Genomic DNA, 11,003 nt, shown 5'->3' with positions numbered 1-11,003 from the left:
CATACTAAACTCCGGTTGGTCAATACCCTTTTCTTTCAATGTCTTTTCCATTGCTACATCCGCAGCTGAAAGACTTTCAAAAAAATCGATAGAAGAAAGATCGAAGCCTTCGAAATGTTAGTACACATAGTAGGTACTTGGAACTGGAACAATAGAGTTCTTAATGTATGCGGACGACATAGTACTAATATCAGATTCCGAAGACAAACTGCAGAAACTAATGGATATATGGGTAGAGCAAATAGAAGATAGAAGAACTAAAAATGGAAATAAACGAGGAAAAAAGTAAGATAATGATAATCAACTGCAAAGAAGATAATGAAATAAAGATAAAATTCAAAAACTCAGAACTGGAAATATGTAGTTACAACTTACGAATACATGGGAAGTATCATTACTAACGACTGAAAACTAGACTCTGACATAACAAATAGAGCAAAGAAATCAAACAAGTTATACTATGAGTTAGCCCCAATACTGGGAAAAAGAGAACTTACAAGAGCCAAACAAAAATAAAAATATATAATACAATAGTGATACCGACTGTGCTCTATGCACGTGAAAACTGGACAATTCTGGAAAAACATAAGAGCAGAATAAATGCAATGGAGATGAGACACTTAAGAAGGATAGTTGGAAAGATTGAAGAAAAACTTGGTCCCGATAGGCGCCAGATTTCATGGCTTAGAAATATCAGAGACTGGACCGGCCTTGATTCAACATCTTTGTTTAGAGCCGCATTGGACAGAGACAAGTTTGCCAGTGTAGTCGCTAACCTCCACTAAAGGAGAAAGCACCACAAGAAGAAGAAGTTGGAAAGACAAAATGGGATAGATTAAGCAACGAGACTATTAGGCGAATGGCCAACCAAGAACCAATAATGAATAAACTAAAAAAGAGACAAATGAACTGGTATGGGCATTTGATGAGGATGCAGCCCAATAGAATTACAAGAGAAGTCCACGAAGCAAAGAACATCGTAAAAAGAAAAAGAGGCAGACCCAGAAAAAAAATGAAGACAGCAAGTAGTAGAGGCTGGAAAAGTTAAAGAAAAATCACTCGAGGAATTGAAAATAATGGCAGAAAACAAAAAAGAATGGAAGAGAAAAGAGAATGGAAATTAAAATGGCGATCCCAAATCCGACACCCTAATAGGGTAAAAGTAAGGGGAGAACGAATGAAAGAAAGAAAGATACATGTTACTTCATGATATCTCGTTCGGTCGGGCACAAGTTGGAATCTTTGAAGCCGCTGACGATTTTAGCCGGACAAGTAAGATAAAAATCGTATTGGCCATCTTTAAAAGTGTCTTCGGGTCCTCGATGGGCATGGTCTCGTATAAATCTTACGACTAGGCTTTTGGAGATTTTGGACATTTCTAAACGATGTCCCCAGGTTAGTAAGGCTAAAGGCTAAAATTTAGAAAGAAAAATAAGTGAGTCGCCCACGTGTAAAACTCGTTATGTCCATTTTTCAAAATTTTCAGAAACATAAAAAAACTGTAGAATAAAAAGTAATGTATATTGAAAGGTCCTTTCACATTTTTACTAAATGCTTGTAATAACGTATGTCCAGTGGCCTAAAAACGATATGTTAGCATTTAGGGGGGTTTTAAGGGGGGTTTATTTTGGACATAACGAGTTTTGCTACAGTATACTGGATTAAACGAGTTTTACTGCACTATATTGGAGATAAATATTAAAATAAAGAGAGACCTCATTTTAAAAACTTATGTTTAATGTAACAAAAATATTTCAGAAATAGATACAAATAAAATGTGTAGATTATTTCAGTTTAAATCTATTAAATGTCCATGCTTATATAGCTCTTCGCGAGCATCACCGATCTCACCAATGTCCGATTCGTTGTCTTGAGGATTAGAAAAAGATTTCTGTCGGTAAAAAAGTTTTTTAAAGAAAGTGAGATCCTGGATATGTTCCCATTCCTTGGTAAAATGTTTTGTCAGAAGTGTATTCAAGTCATTTAATTTCAATTTTTTATAAATATAATTCCTTCGCAGATTTTGATTTCAAGGTTGACAACTGTTTCCCAAGCTTAATAATACCTTTCCGACGCCTAAGCCTAAACTATAATCGTTGTCGAAACTGTTTCGAAAATAATCGTAGTAACTTTAAGACCTTCGTTATGAGAGCCTTGGTACCTACTGCTGCTATAGTCCTCTCATGGTCAACTCACTTGGGAGATCTTGACTGGTTACATTTTTACCCCCACAGTTATGTCTTGTACTTGAAGGGACTCTATAAAAGCTTTTACAGCATTTTTTTGCATAGATATTTCAATGAGCTTGCATCCCCACCACGTTGGTCTTTGGGTACATATCCTTATTCAAGGAACTTTTTACGCAATAACTGAATTCTATCTCTTGATACACCTAGGGTGTTAACAAAGAGATTTTTCCACACTGAAACTAGTTCTGGCCGACCACCTCTTAAAACAGGTATGAAATATTTCGTTGATACCTTTTTCTTCTAGTTTACCTCCTTTCCATTTTTGGCTTCCGATATCCTGTTGCTGCCAACCCGATAACATTTCGGTAACACAAACCCTATAATGTCGCAGAATTTAATAAAAACAGCATACAGCGAAGAATTGTGTAAGCAGAATCATACATATTTCAGAATGGACAAACGAATTTTGCAACAGTTTAATTATTGGTAATTGACTTTGTTATGAGACATGACGAGTTTTGAAACAGCTTAATTATGTTGGACAAAACGAATTTTGCTGCATTATGAAAATGGACGTAACGTGTATTGCAGCATTTATTGATTTTCTGATACGTTTTAAACAGGTTTATAACGACTTTTGCAACACGACATATATGTTTTTGGATGAAGGAGAAGAAACTCTACAAAATGGCGGTCTTGTCTCAATTTTGAAAAAAATGGACAAAACGAGTTTTGCAGCTGGGCGACTCAAGTTCAAAGTTTTTAAATAACTTAGAGAGATATCTGAATGTTTTTTTTTTATTAACTGTATCATTGTTACAGGATTAACTTAACCCTTTGACTCGCAAATGTTTGTTTCCAAGGATAAAAATTATTTTTGGGTAATGATACTTGACACCCATGAATATGGAAAAAATAACGTCAACCTCCCTTGCTAAATCTCCGGACAGCGTGTGATGGCACTGTTATAGGAGACCGGGTCTCTCGAGATAATCCAGGGTCCTGACTACAATAATAATGAAAAAACTGAGGCCACAATCATGCGTTCTAATGCTAAAATGCTCCGTGTGTATGGATATACAGTGATGAGCGCGCTAATAACCGGCAAAATAACGCAAAAGATGGAAGACATAATACATTGAGGAACAAAAAGAGATGGAACTAGTGGAGGTGGAAATTATCTTTATAAACGTATAAATTAACATTACATTGCATAGTTTCCCATCTTTAGACGTCTGTGACAGGAGTATTTTATAAAATTCTATTGTCACAGTGACAGTTTTCATACTCCTCTGATACGTCTAATGGTGGGAAACTATGTAATGTAATGTTAATTCATACATTTATAAAGATACGCAGACGACACTGTGGTATTCGCTGACAGTTCTGAAGCCCTACAGGAGTTAATGAGCAGAATCGCAGAAGTCAGTCAGAGATACGGACTTTCACTAAACACTCAGAAAACCAAATGTATGATGATCTCTAAGAATGAACAGCAATTTGGACGAATCAGTGTGAATGGTCAACAAATAGAAAGAGTAAAAACATACACCTACCTTGGTACGAACGTCAATGAAAATTGGGACCATTCTATAGAAATCAAATGTAGGATAGAGAAAGCAAGATCTGCATTTCAAAAAATGGCAAAGTTGTTCAAATGTCATGATTTGTCGATACCCATAAAAGTCAGATTACTACGATGTTATATATTTCCTATACTGTTGTACGGAGTTGAGTCGTGGACTCTCACAGACGCCACCTGCAAGAAAATTGAGGCTTTTGAGATGTGGCTTTATCGTCGAATTCTGAAGATATCTTATACCGACCACATTACTAATGAGGGTGTTTTGCTGAGAATGAAAAAAGAAAAAGAGCTGTTAATCAAAATAAAAACAGCCAAAATCGAATACCTCGGTCACATCATGAGGAACAGTGAGAGATATGGACTGCTGCAACTGGTCTTGCAGGGAAAAGTAGAGGGAAAGCGAGGACCAGGAAGGCGAAGGATTTCCTGGCTGAAAAATCTACGAACGTGGTTCAACACAACCACTACAAATCTTTTCAGAGCAGCAGTGTACAAAGTGCAGATTGCCATGATGGTCGCCAACATCCGAAACGGATAGGCACTACACGAAGATAATACTCTAGGCTAATTAGCAAAATTCATGGAAAAGTTATTTACCAGCAATTTTATTGCTGAAATCGAATTATAAGATCCTATATATTAATAATATAGGTATGCAAAGTCGGCAGATAGTGTGCTACTTTTTTTATAAACAAAATGGCGCCGACAAATCGTATTTTTTTCAATTATTGCTCTATAACTCCGAAGATTTTAACTTTAAATTAAAAACACCCAAATAAAAATTCACCGCAATTAAATTCTGCATAGAGATATGTTTTTTTCCGATTGGCTACGACGAAAATTTTCCTCGGAAAATGCGGGTTTTCCCAACCAAATCTCTAATTTTCAAATAAAGTTTTAGATAAGTAATTATTAATTAATAATTAAATAACTTAGTGACATCACAGCTTTCTTGGTATAGATTGTAATTCAAGAAGCCGGTGACAATTAAACGAATATTTTAGCAACAATTCAATTGTTAATTAACAATTTACGATCGCAATAATAACCAAAATAATCATGATACATTGATAAAACTTATAAATATTATAAAGATGAGATGCTTATTTAATATTTTATCGACAAAATATAAATGTTTCGTTTTTTGCATAATCTTTAAATTTTGAAAAAAAAAATAGTTATAATACGCTGGTCTAATTAGTAAAGTACAAAGAAAGGTTATTTACCAGCAATTGCTGGAATCGAATATTATGATCCTATATATTAACAATATACAGCTCTGTCTTTATAGATATCCGTCATCCTTACTTAGATGCAACAACTACGACTTCTGAAGTGTACGCAGCACTTAACAAGTGCAAAAATAAAAAATCTCCCGGCTGGGACATTATTCCTTATGAAGTATATAAAAGTCTTCCTCATAATTGGGTGCTTTATATGTCATCTCTGTTTAATAAGATTTTTGAAACCGGAACCATTCCTAAAAGTTGGTGTGAAATTCTTCTTTCGATGCTTCATAAAAGTGGACCTCCTGATGAACCCACAAATTATAGAGGTCTGGCACTATTAAATTGCTCACTTAAAATTTTTACCAACATACTTCAGTCTAGACTTTCATCTTGGTGCGAGGAATACCATATTCTACCTGAATCTCAAGCGGGTTTCAGACCAGGCCGCGGTTGTATTGACAATGTTTACACCTTGAGCTCTGTTATTCAGTTTCACATAAGGCATAAAAAACGTAAGCTATTCTTCATCTTTGTTGACTTTAAAAGAGCATTTGACTCAATGAACCACGCATTACTCTGGCAAAAATTATACCGTTCTGGTGTGACATCTAGGATCCTACAAATCGTTAAAAATTTATATCAAACTGCTTATTTTAAAGTAAATGCTTCAAATGGTTTGTCTAGGTCATTTGATGTTACAGCTGGTGTACTACAGGGTGAAACTTTAAGCCCATTACTTTTTTCCTTATTTATTGCGGATATTGAAACATTCTTCTACGGAAATGGTGCTCGAGGTGTAAGCATTGATTCAAAAAATGAAATTCTGCTACTCCTATATGCTGATGACCTAGTTATATTAGCTGACTCTGAAGCGGATGTTGGAAGAAAACTAAAATTACTTGAATCATACACTAAATCCAACGATCTCACTGTTAATACCACAAAAACAAAAATACTCAGATTTTCAAAAGGTGGCCACACCACAAACAACATTAATTTTTTTACAACAATAATCCAGTGATCTCAACCAATGCATACAACTATTTGGGAGTGACATTTACTAAATCATCACTTTTTCGCGAAATGTCGTATACAACCATCGATAAAGCCAAGCAAGCAGTTGGATCAATTCTTCCAATTTTAACATCTAGTAAAATAGACTCGTGGTCACCAAGAATCAAACTCTTTGAGTCACTGGCATTGAGTGTGATGTCAAACTGCGCTCCCGTTTGGGCACTTAGATACACTGAAGCTCTCGAAAAAGTACAAACTACTTATTTAAAACGAATTCTGTTACTCCCAAAAAACACCCCTGATTATGCAACGCGGTTAGAAACGGGACGTGTAAAATATTCGTATAATCTTTTTAAAATGACTTTGAGTTGGTTACAAAAAATTTTGCTTATGGACGATAAACGTTATCCCAAACTTTGTTACAATCAACAACTACGATTAGTAGGTTTAGCAGATGAAGCATATAATTGGACAGCACAGGTTAAAGGTATGTTTGATTTCATTGATTGTACAGATATATGGATTAATCTCAGTCTTACTTCGCTTAATAAAAATTAAAAAAATGTTACTGCTAAAATTTTATAACAAATTGCATGAAATGGACATAACTTTATTTCAGAGGTCTTCTTTTCTGTCTTTCTACCCTACATTTAAAGTATATAGAACCCCAAACCCTTACCTATTACTTAAACTGCCAATACAGGTCACGCGGACTATAACCCAACTGAGACTGTGTAATAAATTTCGAATTTCATTCACCTATAAGGGATGTTACTATTCTATCGATCCAGATAATATTTGCACTGCCTGTAACACAAGACAACTCGAAACTATTGATCACCTTCTATTTAACTGTCCTATCTATAGCACTATGAAACCAGTAGTTATTTGTTTTCAAAGCATGGATTCACTATTAAATGCTCTTGATAATCTCACTCCCAACAACGCTAAAATCATTGCAGGGTACATATGGAACATTTTAAAACTCAGAGCGTTTATCTTGAATGAATAATTTTTCTCATATAAATTCCATTGTGCAATTCTATATTTACCGTTTATTTATATATATATATATATATATATATATATATATATATATATATATATAAATCATATATTTATAAACTTATATATATATATATATATATATATATATATATATATATATATATATATATATATATATGTTTACATTTTTTTTTGTTTGTAATTTTTGTATCACTATTATTCGTCTCTTTGTAATGTAATTTTGTCATGTGTGTATTACTTATTTATTACCTATTTATTTTGTCATACTATCTCTGCATGTCACTATACGTATTTGTTCAAAAATTTTTATTATAGTACTGTCGAACAAACGTCTTGCTATGGACTTATTGTATTCCAAGAAGCAATAAATATTATTATACAGGGTGTCCCGAAAAGATTGGTCATAAATTATACCACAGATTCTGGGGTCAAAAATAGGTTGATTGAACCTCACTTACCTATATACAATAGTGCACACAAAAAAAGTTACAGCCCTTTGAAGTTACAAAATGAAAATCGATTTTTTTTCATATATCGAAAACTCTCAGAGATTTTTTAATGAAAATTGACATGTGGCATTTTTACGACAGCAATATCTTAAAAAAAAATTAAGTAAAATTTGTGCACCCCATACAAATTTTATGGGGGTTTTGTTCCCTTAAACCCCCCCAAACTTTTGTGTACGTTCCAATTAAATTATTATTGTGGCACTATTAGTTAAACACATTATTTTTAAAACTTTTTTGCCTCTTAGTACTTTTTCGATAAGCCAGTGTTTATCGAGATATTTTGAATATTTGTCGAATCCACCACATATTTGTATATGGTTAAGTACGGTTATAGAGACCTGTTAATAATCTGAAAATTTATTTATAATTTACATTTTTAGGTATATTTTGAAAAAGAAGCTACATCTCGATAAAAGGTGACTTATGAACAAAAGACTAAGAGTCAAAAGTTTTAAAAACACTGTGTTTAACTAATGGTACCACAATAATAGTTTAATTGGAACGTACACAAACATTAGGGGGGTTTAAAGGAACAAAACCCCCATAAAATATTTACGTAAATATATTGAAAAAGAAGCCGCATCTCAATAAAAACTGGCTTATCGAAAAAATACTAAGAGGCAAAAAAGTTTTAAAAACGTTGTGTTTAACTAATGGTACTACAATAATGAATTAATTGGAACGTACACAAAAGTTTGGGGGGGTTTAAGGGAACAAAATCCCCATAAATTTTTTATGGGGTGGACAAATTTCACTATAATTTTGTTTTAAGATGTTCCTGACATAAGAATTATACATGTCCATTTTCAATAAAAAATCTCTAATAGTTTTCGATATATTGAAAAAAATCGATTTTCATTTTGTAACTTCAAAGGGCTGTAACTTTTTTTGTGATCACATTTGTACTAAGGTAAGTTAGGTTCAATCGAACTATTTTTGACCCCAGAATGTGTGGTATAATTTATGACCATTCTTTTCGGGACACCCTGTATTATATTATTATTATATACATTAATAATATAGGTATGGTCCATTCCACGAACATACGCCTGCTTTGAATTGCTTCGACAACGAATATTTTACTGTGCAACATAAGAAGTACGAAAGTAAATGGCGCTAATAATTAATTATTCCAATAAACAAAAATGTAATTTGCAATTGACTTTCGTTCTTCTTATTTTGCACAGTAAAATATTCGTTGTCGAAGTAATCTAAAACAGGGCTATGTTCGTGGAATGGCCCATATGCAAAGTCCGCAGATAGTGCGCTACTTTTTTTATTAACAAAATGGCGCCCCCAAATCGTGTTTTTTTCAATTATTGGTCTATAACTCCAAAGATTTTAACTTTACGCCAAAAACACTCAAATAAAAATTCATCCCAATTTAATTCTACGTAGAGGCATGTTTTTCCCGTTTTGTCCCGACGAAAATTTTCCTCGGCAAATGTGGGTTTTCCAAACAAAATCTCGAATTTTCAAATAAATTTTTTGGGCAAGTAACTAATTATTTATCAATAATTAAATAACCTGATAAAATAAAAGCTTTCTTGGTATAGATGATAATTGCAGAAGCCGGTGAAATTTAAACGATTAATTTAGCAACAATTTACAGTCGCAATAACAACCAAAATAATCATGAGACATTGATCAAACTTAGAAAGATTATAAAGATGTGATGCCTATTTAATATGTTGTCGACAAAATATAAATTTTTCATTTTTTGCATAATCTTTAAATGTTTAAAAAAATAGTTATAAACAAATTAACATTTCTCAGAAATTCTTTATTATATTATAATTTTAAAAAATACTTAAAATGCGCATTTCAAAGGTCTTGAAAATGAATGCTTTAAAATTTATTTCCAACCATTTGCAAAAAGTTATGACACAGCAAATTAAACATACGATACTCCGTTGTTTATAATTTGTTTTAATTGTTTCAAAGCTTGAAAGTGAGTTTATGGTACAAACTAATTACTCTCAAAAATATCAAACAGTAGTTCAATGGTTATATTTTAATCAAAGATTAAAAATGAGCCGGAGCTAAAATGTTAACTCGAAGCGATTAACACGCAGCATACAAATACTACTGTACGTCGCGCGGCGGTCGTCGCTTCGAGTGAAAATTTAGCTACGGTACTGTATTAGTCTACTTTCGCGCGTGTAAATTACAAAAAAAATATTTATAATCTTTAATTAAAATATAACCTTTAAACTAATGATAATTTTTGTAAGTAATTAGCTTGTAATTTAAACTCACTTTTACGCTTTGAAATTAAAGAATTACAAAAAAAATTATAAACAACGTAGTAATCGAGTGCGTACGGGTAATATTATGGGTCATAATACCCGTTTGCGCGCCAATGGTGAATATAAAATTCTTAATTGTATGTCAAAAAATGTGCAATAACTACGTCTTAAAACCCACCAAATTTGATTTGCATATCTCAACTGGTTTTAAAGCAATAAATAAATCGTCAGTTTGTAAAAAAAATTTGAACATCCCGTATCTCGGAATCGAAGCGTTTGCGGACATTATGATAATAAAGCAATTTGTGATTATTTTCTCATGTAAAATTACCCCCTAAAGTTTGTCACACTTATTTAGAAACACCCTGTACTGAAGACGAACATGGCCAGTTGTTAAAGTACCTAACTTTTTCGTTATCAAATATCATCATCATATATCATACATCTCCAAGTGGAGCAAAGGGCACCTTGCGGTGTTTCAAGTAGCATGAGGAATGATGGTGAGGTTGCTAGTCCCACGCATCATCTGTTGAGTTCCGTCCAATTTTGTTTACTAGTTTTCTCCATTCTCTTCTGTTTTTTGCTATCTTTTTTGCATTGTTCCATGTTAAATTATTTTCTTTGAGTTCTTTCTCTATTGTTCTTTTCCACGTATAAGATGGTCTACCCATTCTTCTTTTGCCTTGAGCATTGTAATGTAGAGCTTGTCTAGCAATATTTGTTGCTGGTTTTCGTAAGGTGTGTCCTATCCACTTCCATTTCCGTTTTTTTATTGTATGTTCTATCCTTTCTTCATTTGTTATTCTCCACAATTCGTCATTAGCAATTTTGTTTGGCCAAAATATTCTCAGTATAATACGTAGGCACCTGTTAATGTAGGATTGTATTTTCTGAAAGAATTTTTTATGGTGTTTCCATGTTTCTGCTCCATATAACAGGACAGACTTTACATTAGTTTTAAATAATCGTAACTTTGTTCTTCTGCTGATGTTTGTCGAGGCCCATATCTTGCGCAAAGAGTTGAAAGCGTTTTGTGCGAAGCTTATTCTTTGTGTTATGTCCTTTTCTGTGCCTCCTGTTGTGTTTAGCAGACTGCCCAAATAACAGAAATCTTTTACTTCTTCTATTTGTTTCCCTTCCAAATAGATATTGTTTCCGTTCGTTTCCCCATTTGATAGTATTTTCGTTTTTTTCGGATT

General features: G+C 33.2%; 1 protein-coding gene across 1 annotated transcript in view; it reads right to left on the bottom strand.

Annotated features, from left to right (window-relative positions):
• Nucleotides 1–11,003, bottom strand: part of LOC114332178 (uncharacterized) — a 79,119-nt gene that overhangs the window by 5,489 nt on the left and 62,627 nt on the right. The window lies entirely within an intron of this gene.

The sequence above is a fragment of the Diabrotica virgifera genome, chromosome 3 (assembly GCF_917563875.1).
Source record: "Diabrotica virgifera virgifera chromosome 3, PGI_DIABVI_V3a".
In the NCBI taxonomy this organism is placed as follows: Eukaryota; Metazoa; Arthropoda; class Insecta; order Coleoptera; family Chrysomelidae; genus Diabrotica; species Diabrotica virgifera.
This window is presented reverse-complemented; position numbering and strand designations above follow the sequence as displayed.